The 23,091-nt window shown below is 37.1% G+C and overlaps 1 protein-coding gene and 1 non-coding gene across 8 annotated transcripts in view; one reads left to right on the forward strand and one right to left on the reverse strand.

Moving 5' to 3' along the window:
• Nucleotides 1-23,091, forward strand: part of Evi5 (ecotropic viral integration site 5) — a 195,695-nt gene that overhangs the window by 167,098 nt on the left and 5,506 nt on the right. The window lies entirely within an intron of this gene.
• Nucleotides 6,828-6,962, reverse strand: LOC141424564 (small nucleolar RNA U109). The gene has a single exon (XR_012449462.1). It is a non-coding gene; the product is annotated as a small nucleolar RNA U109 (small nucleolar RNA).

Consider the following 23,091-nt stretch of genomic DNA (forward strand, 5'->3'; position numbering starts at 1 on the left):
AACTAGAATGAAGTTAGACCAACAATAGTATATGTTTTTAAAAAGAAAGAAAATAACCTTTAAAGCATTTTTTTATTATCCTTCCTTGTTCCTGATGTGAATAAAGAAATTTGTAAATGTTACAAAATAGCAAACTATAATTTTGTGAGAAAAGTAACAAGTATAGCAATATAATATAAAAACGCATACCTGTATATTTCCAGTAAGTGGGCTTCAAACCTGGCTCTGAGGTTTTCAGCAGTCAACACAAAATGGAAAAACCAGGTTATATAAACATTTAGTGTCTATGTGATAAAAACAGACCAATTGGTTAAAAGAGCCACAACTATTAAAACTAAACAGCATTTTCTCTATTACTTCTTCATAAAGGAGACTTAGTTTGAGTTCCCTGGTTATTATCCTTCCCATTCTTTAATAGAATGGATTCACAATCATAAAAATTGAAACTTTTTGGCATTTTTTTTCTCTTTTTTGCAGTGTATCTTTTTTCATTTTCATTAGCATATATTTATTGTACAGTGGGGATTCATTGTGCCAATTCCAAATAGACTTACATTGTACATTGGTTGTAATGCCCCCACCATCTCTTCACACCTCCCCTGCAATTCCCAGAAATTTTTTTAAAAAATACTTTTGTATAGAAAAGTACCTGAGGTCACAAGTTTGCAGCTCAGTAAAATATCAGAGTTATCATATCCATGTAAGTACAACTCACTCCCAAGAAATAAAACCCCATTCATACTCTATCCCAACCACTACTCACTCCCCTGCCTCAAAGGTAACTATGATCTCAGTTTTTCAACTTCATATAAATGGCTTCTTATTATATGTTTTTTTGTGTGTTGCTTCTTTTGCTCAATCTTGTAATATTTCACTGCATCATTTTTAAATGTAGCTATAGTTTTCTCTTTTTCATTGCTGTATAATTTTCACTTGTATACATATACCATGATTTATTTATGCATTCTGTTGTCACGTTTGCATTATTTTCAGTTTGGTCTGTTAACATTTTTGCAAATAGTTATGCACGTTTATACTCTCATGAGCAGTGAAGAAAGTTCTTATTCTACATTCTCATCAATGTGTGGATTGTCAGTCTTTCTAGTTTGAGCCATTCTGTGGCTTTGAAGATGTTTCTCATTAATGGTTTTAATGTGCATTTCCCTGTTTACTGAGATTTAATACCTTTCCCCTAGCATTTATAACAGTGTTAGCAGTTACTTTATGAAAATGCTTTTAATGAATAAATGATGTTTGTGAAAGCCTTTGCAGGTAGGTAACATAAAAGCATCCTGATTTGCAAAATTTAATAGAAAGAACATTCCAGACAGAAGAAATAATTAGCACAAACACCCTCAAAGAAAATAAAGTGGGCTTTTTGAGAATCTACACTAGTATGACAAGAGTATAGTGGAGGATGGAAAAAATGGTATGAAAAGATGGAGGGAGTTGGGTTCAGATCACATAGGGTGTTGTAGAAGCCAGGATTATAGTTTGGATTTTATTTCTGTTATAATGGGGAGCCTTTGAATGATTTTAAGAATGATGCTGTCTCATTTGCTGTGCCTGCTATATGGTGAATTGATTTTAGGAAAGAAAATGGAAATGGAAATTCATTAGGAGTCTGTTAAATAGTTCAGGTAAGAGTGAAGGTAGCTTAAAAGGATGGAAGAAGTGGAAATGTTGCAATGTGGTTACAGTATAGGTATGTTTCTCTCATAAGAAAAAGCAGTTCATGACTTGAATGACTTGAGCAGCCAAGGAAATGGTTGGTTGGTTGATGTCAGTTGAATGAGATTAGGAAAGGTGGCCAATCACAAACTCTGTTGTTTATGTTAAGGTTAAGATTTTCTTTAAACATTCAAATGAAGGTGTCAAGCAGTGGATATGTGAATATGAAATTCTAAAGGGTGATCAGGGTAAAAACAGATGAAGTCATTGGCAACAAAAAAACATGGCATTAATGAAGAGAAGGGGGGACTCAAGTAAGTTCTGAGGTACTCCTGACCTAAAAAGAGCAAAGGAGATTTAAAAAAAAAAATAGTGGAATAGGAGGACAAGTGGAGCAAGTAAAGACATAGTAATTCCCAGAGGAAAGCTTTCAAGAAGCAAGCATTACAGCATAGTTGTTTAATTTCCTTGATGCATCTGAAGAATTCTGGCTATGTGCCACATCAAGATGGCAGACAAAGAAGAGCCTCATGGACCTGTCCATGCACACGGATCATACAATCTGGGTGAAGTTCCAAGGAGGCTGAAAGGCCAGTTCTTTTTTCTCCTTTGCCCTGTGCTTGGCAAAACTATCCAACACATGTGAGGTCCCAACAATCAAATCAGTACAGGTGGCACCCACCAGCTGGGCCTGGAGGAGTGAGTAGATGTCCCTGATGCTCATCTACCCACAGCGTGACAAGGAGGCCAGCCCCAGCCCCTTCCAGCTACAGGACACCTAGTGAGCTGCAAGCATGCTCCCTGGGCTCACGGACAGGGCAGGACCTGAGTGCCAGGTTTCCCAAGGACTGGGGTGGGCTCTCCTGAGCCACATGCCACTAGCCTGAACAGAAGGCCCCTCTTCAGGATGGGTTAAAATCTAGTTTTTAAAAGGTTCCAGCTCCTGTGAAAGTTGCTTTGGGGGCCATAAATTACATGTTTGATACCATGAATCTTTCAGCCTCTACTTGTATTTTAAAAATTTATTCTTAATTATTATACTGCATATAATTTTTTATGTTTGGAATAATATCACTGTATGAAATACTTGTGTTAGTCAGCTTTCCATCACTTTAACAAAATGCCTAAGGTAATAAAGTTGTAAAAATTTAAAAGGTTATTTTGGCTTACAGGTCTGGAAATTGCATTCCATAACTGGTTAGCTCTGTGGGTTTCAGTTTCAGTTTCTTCATTCTGAAGCAATTATACTAAGTGATCCTTAAAGTCCCTTCCAACCCAGGGCTAGGCTAGCTGTATAAAAGTCATGGTCCCAGCTGTTCAGGAGTCCCAACTACAGTAGAGAAAGTCAGTGAGTATTGGTGGTGCTGTGGTAAAATCACATGGGGCCATGTCCTACAAGCAAGTCAGAAAGTCTCTTGTCATGGAGCTGCCTGAAGTATATATTAAAGAAGTAGAAAAATAGCCAGGAAAAGAAGAGAAGAGGGTATTTCAAACAACAGGGTATGAATATTTAAAGGTTTTGAGGCAGGAAAGTAGGTCACAAAGAAGACTAAGAAGGAGTACAAACGTAGAAGATAAGTTAGTAGAGAGGGGACCAGACAGAGAGGAACCTCTCTGCTCACTTTGTTTTAATGTGTGGTACTAAAACAGCATTCATAGAGATTGATCTGATGGCAAAAGGTACAGTAAGTTTCTTTTGTTTCAGGGTTTTTGTTTGCTTAGTTTTATTTTTATGGAGTAGGGACTGAAACACAGAACCTCAAACATGCTAGGCAAGTTTTCTATGACAGAGCCACATATTCAGGCCAGAGTAAAGCTTTCCTAAACAAGAGGAAATCCATAAAATACAATCTACTTCCTCAATTATGTTTAATGTACCTTTTAATTATATATCTTTTAAGGTCTATAGTATGTGTTTCCGAGCCAGTTTGAATCTTCACAACCTAATTTAGATACTTTGTTGCCAATATCCAAGGAGTTACCCAATACTCCATACTTGTTTTTTTGTTTGTTTTTCACAGTGCTGGGGATTGAATTTGTGCTTTCTAGACAGGTGTTCAACAACTTGAGCCACACTTCCAGTCCCTCTACACTTATTTTTAAGGCTATATATTGTTAAATTTAAAAGTTCAAAGTAGGAAGATTTGCAAATGGGCTCCACAAATTGACCAAGTATCAGTTAAAGGAGCATTGATAAGAGATGAATTGCTTGCTTTCTCAGATTTGCAAAAACTAAAAAGTTTAAACTGTGGTTGGAAGTCCTTGGCGTAGTAAATCATGTGTTTTTCATGAACCATATCTCACAGATGCAGTTGGACATGAGATAATCAGATTTTCTCTCTCCACAAACAGGACAGCTGAAAATGTTACACCAATAGTACGTGTCAAAGACTCTGTGCTACTTTGCTGCCTGTCTGATTTAAGTTGTTGTGGTCAGTATGAGGAACCTGTGATGTGATAAGATAGCATTCATGAGATCATGTGGTTTCTAAGTGCCCAATCTTAACTGAGCAGCCTGTGAGTACCTCAGGATGAGGAAGAGAGAGATACTAACCTTGTCTGAAAGCTTTCTTTGTGTTCAGTGACAAAATAGTGTGGGTAAGTGGCTGTATGTGTGTAGTACATGTTTAAAAAGTATTTTTGTATCAGTTTTAGCTTCTGAAAAAAATGAATAGTACAAATGCATTCACCTGCTTTTACTTCATACTTCAGCCTAAAGCATAAACTTTTTTGTTATTGTTTTGCTGGTGGGGGTACACTGTAGCATTTACAAAGGCTCTTACAATGTATAAATATATCATACTTGAATTCACCCCTTCCACTACTCTCTTTCATTCTCCCTCCCATCCTGTTCTCAGATTTTGTAGAAGAAAAAACATAAAAGCTAATAGGAGAAACATGGAGTTTTTGGTAGTTTGAGATAAAGATGGCTATACAGGGAGATTCCTCGTGTTGTTTCCGTGCATATATGTATTACAACCCCAGTTAGTTCATCCTTACCAGTCTTCTTCACTATTCCCTAGTCCCCTTCCCATAGTGGCCTCGGCCAGTTTAAGATTACTATATTCATTCCTATACAGTGAGCACATCAACCATATTCAGGATTTTGGTTTCCTTCCCTTTCCCTATTCCTCCCATGCATGGACTCCCTTTAGTGTGTGACCCATGTCCAATAATATTACTGCATTTATTTTAGGTCTGTAATCCACACATGAGGGAGAACATGTGACTTTTGGCCTTCTAAGCCTAACTAACTTTACTTAGATGATGTTCTCCAGTTCCATCCATTTATCTGCAAATGACAAAATTTCATTCTTCTTTGTGGCTGAGTAAAATTCCGTTGTGTATCAATACCACATTTTCTTAATGCATTCGTCAGTAGTGGGGCATCTAGGCTGTTCCATAGCTTAAGCTATCATGAATATTGCTGCAATAAACATGAGTGTCAGGTGTCTTTGTAGTAACCTGACTCACATTCCTTTGGGTATATCCCTAGGAGTGGTATTGCTGGATCATATGGCAGATCTATTTTTAGTTTTTTAAGGAGCCTCCATATTGTTTTTCATAGTGGTTGTACTAGCTTACATTCCCACCAGCAGTGTGTGAGGGTCTTTATCCCCACATCCTCACCAGCATTTATTGCTGGTGGTGTTCTTGATGGTAGCTGTTCTAACAGGAGTGAGGTAGAATCTTAGTGTGATTTTGATTTGCATTTCCTTTAAAGCATAAGCTTTTTTATGCTTTAATTTCTGCCTGTTTAAGATGAAGCTGTAGGAAGTAGCCACCATTTATTTTAAAATGTGGGGGAAGTTACATATATAAGATTCACAGTGTTGGCAAATAACTTGTTTCTGTTTTTGTTTTTTTAGGTATTGGGGTTTGAACTCAGGGTCTCACACTTGCTAGGTAGGCACTGCCCTACTACTTGCGCTACAACCCCAGCCCACAAGTAACTTTTTGTAAGATAAAATGTGTTGCTACATTTCCTAAGTAGAAAATTATTTTCAGCCATGCACACAGACTCACACCTGTAATCTTAGCTACCAAGAGGCAGAGATCAAGAGGACTGAGGTTCAAGGCCAGCCCAGGCAGAAAGCAAGACCCTATTTCAGAAGAAACACTTAACACAAAAAGTACTGGAGGTGTGGCTCAAGCTGTAAAGTGCCTGCCTAGCAGAAGAGATCATGCATTCAAGCCCTAATTACCCCCGTGCTCCCCCCCAAAAAAAAAAGAAGAAAGTTATTTTCAGTCTGGCAACAACTCTTATTGGAAACATACATGCAAGATTTCTGCTTTATTTTGTATGTATAAGTTACCATTTTACTGAGCTATACATATTTGATAAAGTTCACCCATTTAAAGTTTACAATTCACTGAGTTTTAGTGTATTCACGAAGTTGTGCAACCACCATCACAATCAATTTTAGAACTTTTTTGTCTGTCACTCCAGAAAGAAATCCTGTACCTATTAGTAGTCACTTTCCATTACCTTCAAGCCTCTTTTCCCCAGTTCTGGGCAGCCTGATCTACTTTCGATATCTGTGGGCTTTCTTATACTGGACATTTAGTATAAATGGAATTGTAAAATATGTATCTGTAACTACTGTCTTTCTCAGCATAATCTTTTCAAAGTTCATTCATATTGTAATATTCTAATACGTGAATATACCACTTTTTATCCATTGACCACTTCATGGATATTTGGCTTATTTCTACCTTTTGGCTATCATAAATAATGTTGCTATGAACATTCATATATAAACTTCTATATGACCATATGCTTACATTTGTCTAAGTATGTAGGTAACAGTAGACTTGTTGGGTCATATGTCAGCTCTGCATTTAGCCAGTTGAGGAGCTGCCATATTGTTTTCTAAAGTTACTGTAACATATTATACCCCTACCAGCTGTGTATGAAGCTTCTGATTTCTCCACATTCTCATTAACACTTATTACTGTCTTTTTGGTGATACTAGCCTTGTAAGTGAAGTGGCATCTCATTGTGGTTTTGGTGTGGGTTCCTCTGATGGCCTAATGACGCTGAGCATTTTTCCATATGCTTGTTGGCCATTTGTATCTTCTTTGGGGAAATGTCTGTTCAGATCCTTTGCCCTTTTTTATTCTTCTTCTTCTTTTCTTTCTTCTTCTTTTTCCTTTTATGTATGAGAAACATACTGCCACTTAATCTCTACTGTAAGGTTGGCAGCCCTGAGAACTCCTTTTTTAATGTGGCATGTTATATATGTATTCCTGCCCCTAAAGGAACAAGGGGAAGACATTTCTACATGCAATCCTTTGCCCTTTTTTAAGTTGAGTTATTTATCTTTTTGGAATTGAGTTATAAGAGTTCTTTATATATTGTAATATACTTCCCATATCAGACATATAATTTCTAATTTTTAAATATCTTTCTCAAGTATATTTTTTAAAACCAGAGCAACTTTGTATATCACTAGAATGGTTTTCAGGTTTGTTTCAGTGGAGCACTTCAAGTAGTTGACTTTCTAGATTAGCCTTTACTTTGATAGGAAAAGAAAATGGGACTTACTTTAAAAGTCACATAGTCTTAGATATGACACCAAAAGCACAGCAACAAAGGAGAAAATACATAAGCTGAAATCAAAAAACTTAAAACTTTTGTGCTTCAAAGAGCACCATCAAAAAAGTGAAAAGACAACCTAAAAAAATAGATCAAAATTAAAGCATTTATCTGATAAGAGACTTGTTTTTAGACCATATTTTTAAAGTCTTCCATTGAAATATAAAAAGATAAATAGCCCAATTACTAAATGGGTAAAGGATTTCTATAATCTTTTCCAAAATGTATATATTCAAATGAGCAGAACGCACAAGAAAATAAGTTCATCATCATTAACAATCAAGGAAACAGAACTCAAAATCACAGTGAGTTGCACTTCATCCTTACCGGGAGGCATCTAATCAAACCGATAATAAATATAAGGATGTAGAGAAATACAAACCTTATTCATAGCTGGTAGGAATATAAAATGGTACGGACAATTTGGAAGACAGGGAAGACAGTATAGTGTTTCCTCAAGTGATTAAACACATTTACCATATGAACCAGCAATTCTACGCATAGGTATATACCTAGTCAAGTCAATGAAATCATGTCCACACTAAAATTTTCACATTAATATTCATAGCATTACTCATAATGGCCAAAAAGTGAAAACACGAATACCAGTCAACTAATGAATGAATAAATAAATAAAACATGGTATACACATATGATGGGATATTATTAGGCAATAAAAGAAAGAAGTAGTGAAGCCAGGTGTGGCAACACATGTCTGTAATCCCAGTACTCAGGAGGCTGAAGTAGGAGGATGGTGAATTTGAAGCCAGCCTATGCTATATATAGCAAGACCTTGCCTAAAAACAAAATGTACTGAAGTGTTACAATATAGATGATAAATGCAAGTAATCAGTCCCAAAAGTCCACATATTATATACCATGAATATGAAGTGTCCAGAATAGGGAAATCTATAGACAGTATAGAATAGTGGTTACCTGAGATTGAGGAGAAGAGATGATACCTAACAAGTAGTTTCTTTTTGAGGCAATGAAAATATCCTAAGATCGATTCTGGTGATGAGAACCTAACTCTGTGGATATACTAAAAAACACTGAATTACACACTCTAAATAGGTAATTTCATGGAATGTTAATTGTACCTCAGTAGCCTTTTTTTGGCAGTACTGGCATTTGAACTCAGGACCTTGTGCTTTCTAGGCAGGCACTCTATCACTTGAACCCTACACCCAGCCCTTTTTGCTTTAGTTATTTTGAGGATAGGGTCTCAATTTTTCCCAGGCCAGCCTGTACCATGATCCTCCTATTCATGCCTCTCCCATAGCTGAGATGACAGGCGTGCACCACCACACCCAGCACCCACTTTATTCATTAAGATGGGGATCTTGCTAACTTTCCCACTCCCATCTCCTGCTGGAATTGAACCATGATCCTCCCGATCTCCAAGTCTGGGTAACTGAGATTACAGGCATGAGTATCCTCAGTAGCCATTTTTAAAAATTCATAGTCTTTCTGAAGACTTCCTAACATGGGGCCTTTGGATGGGGTCTATTAAACTGTTTACAGGCATTTTCTGTATAAAGATATGTACATCTTTGGAGGGCAGATGGGTTCATATCAGATTTCTTAGGTATTCTGATTCCTAGAAAATTTTAAGGTCACTCTTATTGAGCCATTAAATGAGGCCATGGTTCTTATCAATTGTATCATATTCAAACTTGGATAAATTGACCTTCTTGATTTTCTGTTAACTTTGTTTACTGGCTCACATTCCAGTTTATTTGTAAATGTTTAGGTAGTTTGTGTCTGCCTACTAGACATTATAGGACCAGAGATGGTGCCTGGTACATTATAGATACCCAGCTATAGCACTTTCTTGCTGTGTTACTATGTAAATTAATCCCTTTAGCCTTCAATTATCTCATAGGAATTATACTGGGAAAGCACTTAAAACAGTACCTCAGGCATAGTACTAAATAGTGTTGCTATTATTTATGCCAGCTGTTCCACAAAACAATATCATAAGTAATTAGATAAATCTTATGACACTACTGTCCTGCTTCAGTGGTTCCCCCATAGCCTCCATGATAAAAGCCTAATTCTTCAGCATAAAGTAAGGTTCTTCAAAATTTAGCCCCTGCTCGCCTTCAAGTTTCATCTCTCGTATTGAGACCTATATCCAGTCACACCAAACCACTTGCAGTTTCCCAATACATAATCCATTCTTAGGCCTCTGGGCCTTTCACTATGCCACCTGTGCCTGAATTCCCCCACACACACCTGCTCTTCCTTAAAGACCCAACTCAAGCATCATCATCTTCCTCCATCCCCAAAAATTCTCCCTTACGCCAGTGCACAGCTTCTCCTGTGGGCTTGCTTAGACCCTTAATGTGCCATCTTAGAATCACTTGTCATTTGCTGTCTCTCCCTTCAGGCTGAACTGAGGGCAGGAGTCTTGTCATTACTTACCTTTATCTTTGCCTTTCCAGCATCTAGTATATTTGTTAGTGCACATTTGGTTGATTGGACTGATTTAAAACCCACTATATATACTTTAGAGGACAATAATTCTTCTTAACAGAATTCAATCCAGATAGAAAAAAAAGTACTTCGTTTTCATGAGGGCATTTTGCTAACAGTTTGAGTTTTGAAATGCTTCAGCTAAAGGTTAAATCAAGTGAAATCTATGTGCTACTTTGATGTAGCTTTAAAAGTTCAGAGTGAAACAAGTGTGAAGTGATTTATTTCCTGTAATTGGTCATAAATTTACATAGAACCTCATATATTCCTAACCTCATCACCATTGACATTAGACTAAATAATGTTAATGGTTTCAATTTTATTAAGATGTGTCAGCTGCCAGGAAGAATACATTCAGTAGCAGTTTCATTTTGTTTGCCCAAAATGCTGGATAGATCTTAATATGTACTGACAGATTCAGAATTCTCTGAAAATGACTGACTCCCTTCTCTCCTGCTCTGGTAACAAGTGTACACTGTACATTTCTTCAATTCCAAACTTTTATTTTCCACCTTTTCCACTTACATGTGGGTAAATAGTATTCACTGGTTCTAAAAATGTGAGTTTTAACTATTGCATTTTATACATTTGATAGAGAATCTATCATTTCTTAAGTTTTAAATATTTTTACCTTTTATTACTTACTTAAACAATGATGAAAATGTTTTTTCTTTATTCTGCTTAAGTATTATTTTAATAAAAATTTTGAATGTTTTAATTTAAACTGGTTTTTAAGTTCTGTAGATTGAGCAGTGATCAAGAAGTCATGACCTCCAAATGATCACTTTTATTGGTTTCCTGTTCTGATTCTCTGGAAATCTTTTGGTTTGTGTGCATGTTGCTAGTTTTAATCTTTGTTTATAGTACAGTTTTTCAGAGAAGTTGATACTTAAGAAAAATTTAGAGTATCATTTCCCATTTACATTTATTTAAAAATTTGAAAACTTAGAAAACTATTAAAGATATTCTACAAAGAATCCAACAGAATTACTGACCAAACTCTGGGGGAGGAAAAAAAAGTAAAGCCTCTAGAACTTAGAAATAGGTATCTATATAATTTTTGGACTTTGCATCTACTTTCCCATATAAAATATAATATATTTTTATTTAAATTTTTATTGTGCATCTGTTACAGAAATGTTATGTTTAGTTTAAAAAGCCATAGCTCTGTGTTTTACAAAGATTGAGTATACAAACCCAGATGTACGAATGGGAGCCTTACAATCTGATATGACTCAGTCTTGGAAACTTACTGCAACTGTTTTGCAGTTCACTTGGTGTCACATGACTCACTTCATGGTTCAAACCCCGTCTAGTAGTGATCAAAGTTCATTTGGTTAGGGGTTTTTTTGGTGTGTGGATGACTTTTTTCCACTTTGTTGTGGATTGATTGTCTTTCAAAATACCCAGTGCAGTCCTTCCTCTTACTCTTTTGAATCTCAGAACGTGGTAGTTGTCTGCACTGTGCAACCTCCAATCACACACAAGGAAAGGATATTTTTAACTTGAAATAATATACATGGAAGCACTTTTAACTGTAAAGCATCATAAATGTAAGGGTTTATTACTAATTTCATGACCCTCAGATGTTAAAATTGTTAAAGGAGAACTTACTACTGTGTCTCTTTAAAACAAGTATAAAAATGAACCCAAACTTTTTGAAGTTAGTAGTCTTCTGTAATATTCCAAATAACAGGTGTCCCCAGGGACACTTGCCCAGGTGATGAAATTTTCTAGGCACAGATTTTTCTTGTTATTTATTAATAACATTTACAGGCACTAAAACTGTGGAATTATGACACTACTTTGTTTGACTGAAGAAATTTATTTGAACATTTAGAAGCTTAGCTAATAAAGTAGACTAATAAAAAAAATTTAACATACTTAAATATGCTTGATGATTATAGAATCCTTTGGGGCTACAAAAGATTCATCCCTGTAAAGTTTCAGTGTAATATTTGTGTGAAATAGCCGTAATGGTTCTTAATAGTATTTTTGAGTGTTTGAATTTTTACTATCATGCAGTTAGAAACTGCTGCTTCCTGTCAAAACCTACATTCATCAGACTATGAACATGACAGTTTCCTGTTTTCTTATTAAGTATACAGCATTTTGTGCTTTATTCTTTGTAAATTATATATCTCATCACTTTCCTTTTCTAATTACTAAGTGCTTTTGGGGCCAGCATTGTTTAATGCTTGCAGAGAAATCCTAAAACCCAATCTCTTTGTTGATAGCTCATGGCTAAGATTTCTAAGTTGTGATGGGTTTGTTAGTTATCTTAAATGTTATTTAAATAAATTCTCCATGTTTTTACTTTTTTTACTCTTTCAATGCATAACATGATGAAGCAGTCCACATCAGGTAAGAACCAACACATTTTATAGGTCTTTGTATTTTAGCACTTTTCATCTGTCTGCTGATTAATATTCTCATCTGGCATATAAAAGAATGAGATGAATAACCAGTGCCTGAGGGCTTATTCATCTTCTCAGGGTAGCTCATCAGCACTCATGTGCCTTCTCTTATGAGGCCAGAATGCTAAATTCTTGGATGTAAAAATGATCTTTTACTTTTTCTTTTTTGCAGTATTGTGGCTTGAAGTCAGGGCCTTGCACTTGCTAAACAAGTGCTCTACCACTTGAGCCAAACCTCCAGCCCCAAAAATGGTTTTTAAATGATCCTTTCCACCACAGGACTAGTAGAAGAGGCAGAATACATGTACAGCAACCAACTGTTCGTATGTTTCCAAAGAGTACATATTTTAAATATTCAAATCATGTGATTTGGAAAAATCTGTCTCTTAATCATGTGTATTAATAAGTACAACAGCAATGCAAATATTTATACCCATAGATTTATTTTAAGTGGTATAAATATTATAAAGATAGTTTGTAAAAATGCTAATATTTTTAACTAAATATCAGAATAATAACGGAAAACAAAAAAATATGGGTTTTTTTTTTTTTTGGTGTTTTGAAACAGGATCTTGCTATGTATAGCCCATGCTGTCCATGTACTCACAATCTTCCTGCCTCTACCTCCTGAGTCCTAGGATTAAGGTGAGGGTATGCCAGCTGAAAAAAATACATACTTTTACAAGTTGTCGTGTGGTGTTGCATGTCTGTAATCCCTGATGTTTGGCAGGCTGAGCCAGGAGAAGCACAAGTTCAGGGCCAGCTGCAGCAATTTAGTGAAACTCAGTCTCAAAATAAAGTGAGGCATAGAGATGTAGCTTAGTGGTAGAGTACATGGCTAGCATGTGTGAGTTCCTGGGTACAACCCCCACCTGATACTACACACACAAACACACAAAAGCAATTTGGTTTTTGTTTTGGGATGGGGTTCTTGCTTTGTGGCCCAGGCTGGCTTCAAACTTCTGGACTCAAGTGACCACCCTGCCTCAGACTCCAGAAGCTGGGGATACAAGCATGTACCAGTATGCATGGCTAGGAAGCAGTTTTTTGTTTTTATTTTGTTATGGTTTTGAGGATAGGGGTTGTTCTGGTTAGTCTGTTTCACTACAAATTTGAAAGCGTATTTGAGTGTTTTATTGATGGCCTTATTGGAATACAACCAAACAACTGAAACTAAGAAGCTTGTTTATGTTCAGTGGGCAAATCTTTACTTTTAGATTTATACCTTATTGGGGGCAATTTTTATGAATACATATAATTTAAGAAATAACTGAATAATGATTCTGACCTTTGCTTACAAAAATGCAGTATCATACAGTTCAGTCTAATAGTTAAAAGAATCATTGGTTAGACAAAAATCTAATAAAATCGGAGTTAATTTTAACACTCAAAATGAACATATTTAATTGGGCCAACGTATTTGTTAGCCAAAACATGTATTTCTCTTGTAGGTCCACAGGAGGAGGAAAGGAAAATGTATTGACAGGAAAGTGTTAGGGTAGTGGCCTAACATGTTAGGACGAGCAACTTTGTTTTGTTTTGGTGGTACTGGGGTTTAAACGAGGGCCTCGCGCTTGCTAGGCAGGTGCTCTACTACTTGAGCTGCACCCCGAGTCCCTTTGGCTTTAGTTATTTTCAGGACAGGGTCTCAGTTCTTGAGGGCTAGCCTGGGCCATGATCCTGCTATTTACAACTCCATAGTAAGGGGGATCATAGGCATATACCACCACTCCCCACCTGTTGGTTACAATGGGGTCTCACAGGCTGGTGGAGTGACTCAAATGGTAAAGCACCTGCCCTACCTCACCACAAGGCCCTGAGTTCAAACCCCAGTACCACAAAAAAAAAAAATAAAAAAATAAGAAGTGGAGTCTAACTTTTTGTCCAGGCTAACCTTGAACAACAGTCCTCCAGATTTCCACCTCCTGAGTACCTTGGATTATAAGTGTAAGCCACCTCACCCAGCTGTGGAGCAATTTTATGATGGACTAAAACAAAAGCATCTAAATGCATAGTTTAGTGGTCATCTGATAGTTCCCAAGGTTAAATTTAGGAATGCTAGTAGAGGAATGAATAGCAATTGCATGTCTTTCCAACAGTCTTTCATGGATATTATTGTCCAGGCTTTTGTTTAGTAGATGTTTTTATTTGGGCATAAGATATATAAAGAAAAACACATTCTAAGTGTCAGTGAGACTGAGGGCAGCCTGATCTACATAGTGAAACTCTGTGTCAAAAAAAAAAAATTGGGTTATATCCAGTTGGGGTTATTGTAAGTAAAATTGTTGTGAATTCCTTTATAAATATTTTTAGATTGTTCCTATATCTAGTGTTCCTTTACCTACAAGTGGAAGAAATGCTTGATGACTGTTATAAATTATTGTTTAAAACAGGATACTTTTGAGAATGAAAATAGGACACTGTTAACAACTTTCTTGTTAAGGTAGAAGCCTGGACTGTCTTGTGCAAACTGAAATACATAGTTATTCTGGATGTAGGGTATGTAGGTGTTAAACAGAAGAAGCTACCAAACCAAGTGCTTACACAAATTTATGCTCCCACCACAATTTATTCTGCATAATCAGTAACACAATTGGATAACTGAAAATTCAATGTTGTATTTTGTATTAATAACATGGAATGAGGCCAGGCACCACTCAGCCTGTAATCCAGCTCCTTGGGAATCAGAGACCAGGAGGATGCCGTTCTAGGTCAGCCCAGGCAAATAGTTCCCAAGACCATATCTCAAAAATACCCAACACAAAAACAGGCTAGTGAAGTGGCTCAAGTACTAGAGTGCCTGTCTAGCAAGCATGAGGCCCTGAATTCAAGACCCCAGTGCCTCCAAAAAAATGAGATGAAGTTACTGATTACAGTCAAACAGCTATGAACTTGGATTGACAACCAAACTGATAGACGTTAACGCAAAAATCTCTTGCACAATTTAGCAGCCTACTGTTACAAACATTTTGTAAGATGGTTTGAGAGTATCTACTAAAGTTTAACATACATATTCTCTATGAGCCAGCAGTAATATACTCCTATGTTTATAGAGAACTGAGTGTTTATCTTAATCAAAACATGTTTGAAGAATATTCATAGCTGCATTATAGGCTAGAGACAACTCAAATGAATAAATAAAATGTTGCATTCACGTGTGCAATTCTATCACACTGAAAAAGCATACTACCATGCTGCATGCCAATATTGATGGATCTCACAAACATGAGTAGCAGGAACCAAGCACAAACAAGTGCACACCATATGGTGCTTTAGCTTACCTTCAAGCACCAGTAAAACTATTCTACAGTGATAGATGTTTGGATGGCCTTTGGAGGAGTGTAGAGTAATCCCCACATGAAGAGAAGACACATTGGGACCTGCTCAGGTACTAGAAACTCTCTATTTCTTGATCTGAGTGATAGCTTATGGGTATACATGTAAGTCAAAATTTTATCAATTTGTTCACTTAAAATCTTTGCATTTTACTATGTTTTATCTCACTCTTTAAAAAAGAGGGGAGGGCCTAAACAGAGTTTTGAAACAGTCTCAAATTTTTCTCACATAGTTTTGCCATTAGAGCACTGTGGCTATAGAAAAATGCGACTGAACATCTCATTTTTAATCAGTAAATTTCATCTTAGGAGATAGTCTTAGGTTTTCCAAAAAATGGAAGGTACAGAGACTTCCCAAATACCCTCTCAATACCTTCCAGTTTCCCCTATTATTGATCTCTTACATAGTAAGGTATGTTGGTTGTAACTGATGAGCCCATTATTGGCATAATTAACTGCTATCCACAGTTTACATTAGGGCTCATTCTTTGTACTGTACGTTCTGTGTTTTGTTAAATGTATAATGACATATATCCACCATTCTGGTAGTGTACAGAATAGTTGTACTGCCTAACAATCCCCTATATTCTACCTTCTCTCCCCTGGATCCCCTGGCAACCACTGGTTGGTTTACTTACTGTCTCCATAAATTTTCCTTCTCCAGAATGTCATGTAGCTTTTTTTTTTTTTTTTTTTTTTGCGGTATTGGGGCTTGAACTCAGAGCCTTCATCTTGAGCCACTCCACCAGCCCTTTTTGTGAAAGGTTGTTATAAGATAGGGTCTCACAAACTTGCCCAGGCTGGCTTCGAACCTCCATCTTTCTGATCTTCTGCCTCCTGAGTAGCTAGGATTACAGGTGTGAGCCACCGGCACCTAGCCTCTTCGTAGCATTTTAGAATAAGCTTCTTTTACTTAGCAGTTTGCATTTACAACCCCAGTTTGCATTTACAACCCCAGTATGCCCTCTGGCCTCCATATTTAATCACATACCTGTGACAGCCTACCATACTTCAAAACAGAAAGAATAACTGGTACAGACTCGATCATTCATAGAGGAACAGAATCTTGCTCAGTCTTGGAAAGGGCTCTGCTCTCAGAAAGGTATATTTCATTTGTATGTGTTTTAAAGTTCCTGAATTTCCATAGGGGTGTTCCTCCGAGACCTGTCCAAAACTGGAGAACAATTTCAGTAAAAAATTTCTGTTGTTTAATAATGTCTGGATCCGAAAGGAGCAGCACACTAGTCGTGGTACCTGTGTCTGATGATCTGATCATAAGGAATGACAGTGATGGTTGGCACTGGTATTGAATTTTTTTGTTGTTTTGTTTTGTTTTTAAGACATGATCTCACTGTGTAGTCCAGACTGGTCTGAAACTCAGCTCTGTAGTCTGGTTGGCCCCAACCTCAAGATTCTCCTGCCTCAGCCTCTAATTACTGGGATTTCAAACATGCACAACCACACAAGCACCTAACCATTTTTAATACATGAATTTCCAACATAAAATTTTTTAAAGCTAATGTAAAATCAGTCTAAAATTCCTCGCCAGATAAGCAGTATCAGTGTTTATTAGAGGAATTTTAATCAAAATAAAGTCATCGGCACCAATTCTGAATTGACTTGTATTTTATTAAAGCAAAATGAGCTCTTAAAACCATCACACACATTTCTCTCTCAGTTAGCAGTTAAGTTGTTATATTAAGAAGTACTTAGCCAGGCACTGGTGGCTCATTCCTGTAACCCTAGCTACTTTGGAGGCTGAGATACAGAGGATTGTGGTTTGAGATCAGCCCAGGCAAATGGTTCTCAAGACTCCATCTCAAAATAATGACCAGAGCAAAGTGGACTGGATGTGTGCCTGTAATCCTGGCTACTGGGGGGCTGGGGAGGTTGAGTAGAGGAGAAGGATCTCAGTCCAAGTCCCACTTGGGGCAAAAACACAAGACCCTATCTGAAAAATAAATAACTAAAGCATAAAAGGGCTGGGACATGGCTCAAGTGGTAGTACAAGGTCCTGAGTTTGAGCTCCAGTACCACCAAAAAAAAAAAAAAAAGCTATTGGAGCCAGACATGGTGGGTATGCACCTATAATCCCACCCAGCATGCAGGAAACTGAGGCAGGAGGATCGCTGGTTTGAAGTTAGCCTGGACTATAAAACAAGACTTTGTCTCAAAACAAAACAAAAAGGTAGTTATTCTGTCGAGGCTTCTTTCAAACTAGGGCTATATTCGTAAGCATAGATATGTCATTCCTAAAAGATACAGTCCTTCACCTAGATATGGAGCCAGTCCTCAGATTAAAACCTGAAGATTTGACATTTGGCAAAGAGGAAATTGAGAAGATTCTGACGCTGTTTTACACATACAGGTTCTCTGGCTCAGGTGCACATGAACATCTTGAAATGTTTGGCCTTGGTTGTGTTCTGTGATAAATCCTGTAAAACAACATCAGGCCTAGACTTTAAACTAGATGGTAAATGAAATATTTATTAGCCTCATGTTTCTTCATATTGGTTAATTGTGTGTCCATATTTAAGCAAGAGTATTTTAAAAATATTAATGGACATAGTGAAGATGGCAGGCAGCAATAAATACATAAGAAATCTTTTAAATCCAAATTTATTTACCCATACCAGTTGCGGGGGAGGGTGGCTGGGAATTGCTATCCAAATTTACTTAATATAGTCAGTCCCTGAATATGATTCATTTCAACCAATATTTTCAAGTATATCTGTGGCCTGTCCTCTTAATCACCTGGAGTACTTGTTTACAATAGATTTCTGAGCCCTACTTGCTGAATCCAGATGGCTGAGAGTATGACTTAGGAGTCTGTGTTTTCTAAAATAATAATCCCAGGTGGTTCTTATGCATACCAAAATGTATGGATTAACCAATCTAGAGAATTAAGTCAGAATATTCTTACCATCATTGACATTCTTACAGAAGAAAGGATTTCATAGTGATTTGCTAAGTTGAATTGCCAGTGGGAGCATCTCTTTTATAATGACTCTTTAGCTGATGTTGTTTGGGAAAATGTCAAATCTAGTTAATGAGTAAAATAAGTTATTTTAAAAATTTTAGTGGATGCTAGAAGGCATTCATTAAAAAGGAAACAATTTTTTTTTTTATGGGGAAGAGGTTTTAGCCATACTGGGGTTTGAACTCAGGGCCTCATGCTTGCTACCAGAAGCAATTGTTTTTAACACAAGCTTGCTTTTATTTTATATATCCGTGTTTGAAGATAAAAGAATCTAAAGGACGGAATTAGAGTATGCAATATGGTTTTCTAAAACACCTTCCAATTCAGTAGGCCAAAGTTATTTAAAAACCCTTTTTGAACTGGGCATGGTGGCACATGTCTATAATTCCAGCACTTGGGAAGCTGAGGCAGGAGGATCATGTATCCAAGGCTAGCCTGAACTGCATACTGAGACCCCATCTCACAAGGCAAACAAATTCTAAAAAAAAATTTTTGGGGACCTGGGTATATTATATGTGTTAATCACTATACTTAGTGTGTATAACACACATTTAGCATGTGCAAGGTCCTGGGTCCAGTTTCCACCTTCCAAACAAAAAACTCAGGATTAGGAGGGCACAGTATGATGAGCACCAGTGGCCATAATGTGAGTGGTGGCAGCATGGGCTCACTAAATTAGTCTCTGTATTCTAACAAAATACTCCATTTCAGGACTGCAGGCATGGCTCAAGTGGAAGAGTGCCTGCCTGGTGAGGGTAAGGCCCTGAGTTCACACCCAGACTGAAAAAAAATCCATCATGAAAAGTTTAAAGCTTTATAACTTGTCTGCTTAGCAAAAACAGAAGAATAATAAAAAATGTAGTACGAAGTTGTACAAAAACAGAAGATTTCAGACAATGTCATGGCATAATTCTTACTGCCTTTCTGGAGGGCAGATTAAACATAGAAATCAAAGTTTTGAGAATGTTGAAACCCTTGTGCAATATTTTTTACTTCTGGCTATGTCTTTGATAACAAGGCACTTCTGCAGAACTGTGTGCTTGAAAATGTACATGGCAGTGCTATTTATAAAACAGAGGATGGAAACTTAAACTTCCCAGCAAGAGGATTGGTTAGGCAGATGATGATGCATTCCTAAGTGAGACACCGTGCAACCATTAAACACTATGATATCTAAACATGTTTGCAAGTTGTAAAACAATATGTATATTGACCAATCTTTGAAAAGTAAACAAGTTTAGAAAAATTATCTTAAAGGATATTTGCTAAAATGTTAATGGATTGTCTCTGTATTATGGTTTGAGGAATTGCTTTATTTTCTTTTTTTTTTTTTCTTCTCTTTGTTTTCTTTTTTCTTTGTTTTTTTCTTTGTTTTTTTTTCTTTTTTTTTGTTTCTTTTTTTTAATTGTTTCTTTTTTCTTTCTTTCTTTTTGCTTTATTTTCTAAATTGTCTTTAATTAATATGTTGCTTGTGTAGTAAGTACATAATATGACTAAAAGTATAATGCTGATCATTTTTGACAGTTATCCTGTACTTTCTTTTTATATAAGTAGTGTCTTCATGGGGAATAAATTTTTTTTAACTTTTCTTCTCCCGAGTTAGTCTTTTTCTTCTTTGTTGTCCTTTATCTGACTTTTGGCATGCTGTCCTGAAATCTCTGGTAATTTTGACTCTGCTCAAACTTTAAGACTGGGCTATTAAAAAGCCAATAAAAGTTCTGAATCCTTGGGTTGGAATTGTTGACCATGACCTTACTTGGAGGGTGATCTAGCTGATACGTTCCCTTGGTGTGTACCAAGATTCTCTTCAAAAAAATAATTTCTTTACTTGAAATTCCATACAGTCCTAGTGTCTATTTCCTTCCCAAATACCTCCCTCCCCCGCCCCTCCTCTCCAGCTCTGTGTAACCTAGGCTGGTCTGTTAACTCGCCATCCTCCTGTCTCAGCCTTCTGAGTGCTAGGATTACAGTCTTGTGCCACCATTCCCAGCACCTTGGCACTTGGTGAATCTCAAAAGTATTTCCAGGCACATCATTGATTTTTAAAACTTATGACTAGAAACATAAGTTTCTATGTCTAGAAACACCTGGAAACATAATGCTTTTTGTTCAATGATATTAATATATTACTTGCATTTCACAATTGAAGAATTTTTGTTGCTCAGTGTCATGAAGATATTTCCATAGTATTTATCTCCCTTTCCCTCTCTCCTCCTCAGTACTAAGGAGTCAACTCAAGGTCTTGTGCATGGCTAGGCAAGCCACTGAGTTACATATATACTCCAAGGCCTCACAGTGATTCTCAAACTTTAGACACTATCAGAATCGCCTGAGGTGCTCATAAAAATGTAGATTCTAGGGTTTCACTCCCAGGATTTTGATTCCTAAGATTCGGGGAAGGAGTCTGTTTTTAATAGGTAGCCTCAGTTCTAATACAGATGATCAGAGAATTATACTTCAATTTATAGTAATCTAACTTTGTTACCATTAATACCACTGAAAGTTTTTTGTCGTACTTGGAGGGAAGTAGAAGTTGGGAAGATTCATTGTCTGCTTTTCAATATATGTAGCTCCTAAAAGTCTGGTAAAGGGATAAGCAATATAGCATTTACACGCAGCCAACCCTATACTTTAGTGGGCCCAGCTCTGGCCTCCTTCTAGCTAAGCCCCTCCACAGGGTGAGGATTCCCAGAGGACATACCCATCTGAAGCCCATGCAGCCTTCCAAACCATACTCAGTACCCTGGACTCCTTTGCCCAAATGCCCACTTTCTGGGTCCTCTTCCTCATCTTGACTCAATATGCAAACTTCTCAGTCCATAGAGTGGCTGGGGTCGCTTTAGTTCACCAGATTGCCCCTTAACTTCACTTCTGTTTTCCTCCCACCAAAAAATCCCTCCTGCCCTGTGATATTAGAACTCCATAAATAAAGAGGCCTAAACAGCTCCTTTGTTGAGGAAATGATTCCTCAACCTGTAGTTAATTGTCTGTAATTGCCTCTGGTAAGAGACTGCAATGTTTTAATTGTAATAAAATTTGTTAAAGGAAAGCCACAGCTTCGCAAACAATTGGGAAGTTATGGTTCTTCTGCCATACCCCTCCTTTCTTACAGCCAGAGAGAAGGAAGGCACATGTTCCATAATATTTCTTCAAAAGGGCCCGGGGGCAAAAGAGAAAGGAAGAGATTAACTGACTTAATTTAGCACTTGAAGCGATAAATCATGTGTTGCAATGTGGTGATGTTGCATCAGAACATGGCAGTTGTGGCAGTGCCATGGATATCACAACCTTCAGGGTGCTCTATGCCCATTTCCTAAAGTTTCAACTCCAAGTTTAGATCCCTTCTGTTCTATCAAGAAGAAAAGTGTTTAAATTTCATTGTACCTCACTGTAATGTCCTTTTGGTGTAGGGCAGGGGAATTTCTTTGTAGTTAAGGTCTGCTTGGGTCAAACATCACTGTACTGAGCCCCAGCATCCCTCATTTCCCATTGTTACATGCAAGCAGGGAAATGCTGAGGTTTCTTCACTTCCTCTTGGAAGTCTGTCAGGAAAGTTGGGAGGTATTATGTCAAGGCTGTAGTGTCTTTACTCTCAGAACCGTTAGTTTTGAAAGTGTCTGTAATATTTCCTGACTATTTCACATTGCCTTTATCTCAACATTTGAAAGATAGTGACTAGGAGTTTATCCCCGAGAAATAAGGGTGAGGGTTGATAATAATGGTAGGAGTGGCAGCATGGAGTGTTTCTTAGCAAGGTCTTTAATAGTCAAGATATTTATGCCTAATTATTGTCTTTTAGTGTTTTGTTATGCTTAATTGTAGGAGAAAAATTCATGGTGTGGGAGAGAAATGAAACAAGTGAAAGAATATAAAAATTCAAATTAATATTAAAATATAAACTCTTGAAGGCAGATTGGTATCTTAATTATATATTATTAGAAGTGATGGTATCCATGGTAGTGAATTTGGGACTTTGAGAGACTTTAGGCAAAGATGTGGCAGATGATGAAGTTGCCTTTAATCCTGATGAAAGTGCTTTTGGAGAATGTGGTTTATCTCCTTTTTTTTTTTTTTTTTTTTGTGAGACTGGGGTTTGAACTTAGGATTTTGTGTTTATAAAGCAGGCACTCTACTGTTTGAGCCATGCCACCAGCCTGAGAATGTGGTTTAGATTTAAATGTGACAACAGTTTTATAAAATGCAACTCTAAATTAGTCAGACTTGACTCCTAGTAACTACAGATAGCATTTTACTACCTTAGTCATTTCACACATGAGGTTCTGGCCCTGTTAAACTCCAGGGATAGAGGATCAGAGGTCTGGTTCCCAAAGGAGGAGAAGGAAAAAAGCTAAGTAATGCATGCCATTCCTCTCCCCTACCCCTCAGGTAAGAGAAGTTGCTTCTTCCTGGGGAAGAGAAGAGTGGGGGTTGCAGATGTATTATTTATGACTGGCACTGATGCCAAGGCAGGAAACACCATGAAGGGGAAGAAGCATGTCTGTTCTGTGAGTGAGAGTAGTGTGGTGGTCTTTAGAGTATTATAACAAATTGAGACTCAAAATTTTAGTAACTTGTGAATCATTTTTATAGTATGTATGGGGCTGGTGGAGT

This window comes from Castor canadensis, chromosome 6 (assembly GCF_047511655.1).
Source record: "Castor canadensis chromosome 6, mCasCan1.hap1v2, whole genome shotgun sequence".
Taxonomy (NCBI): Eukaryota; Metazoa; Chordata; class Mammalia; order Rodentia; family Castoridae; genus Castor; species Castor canadensis.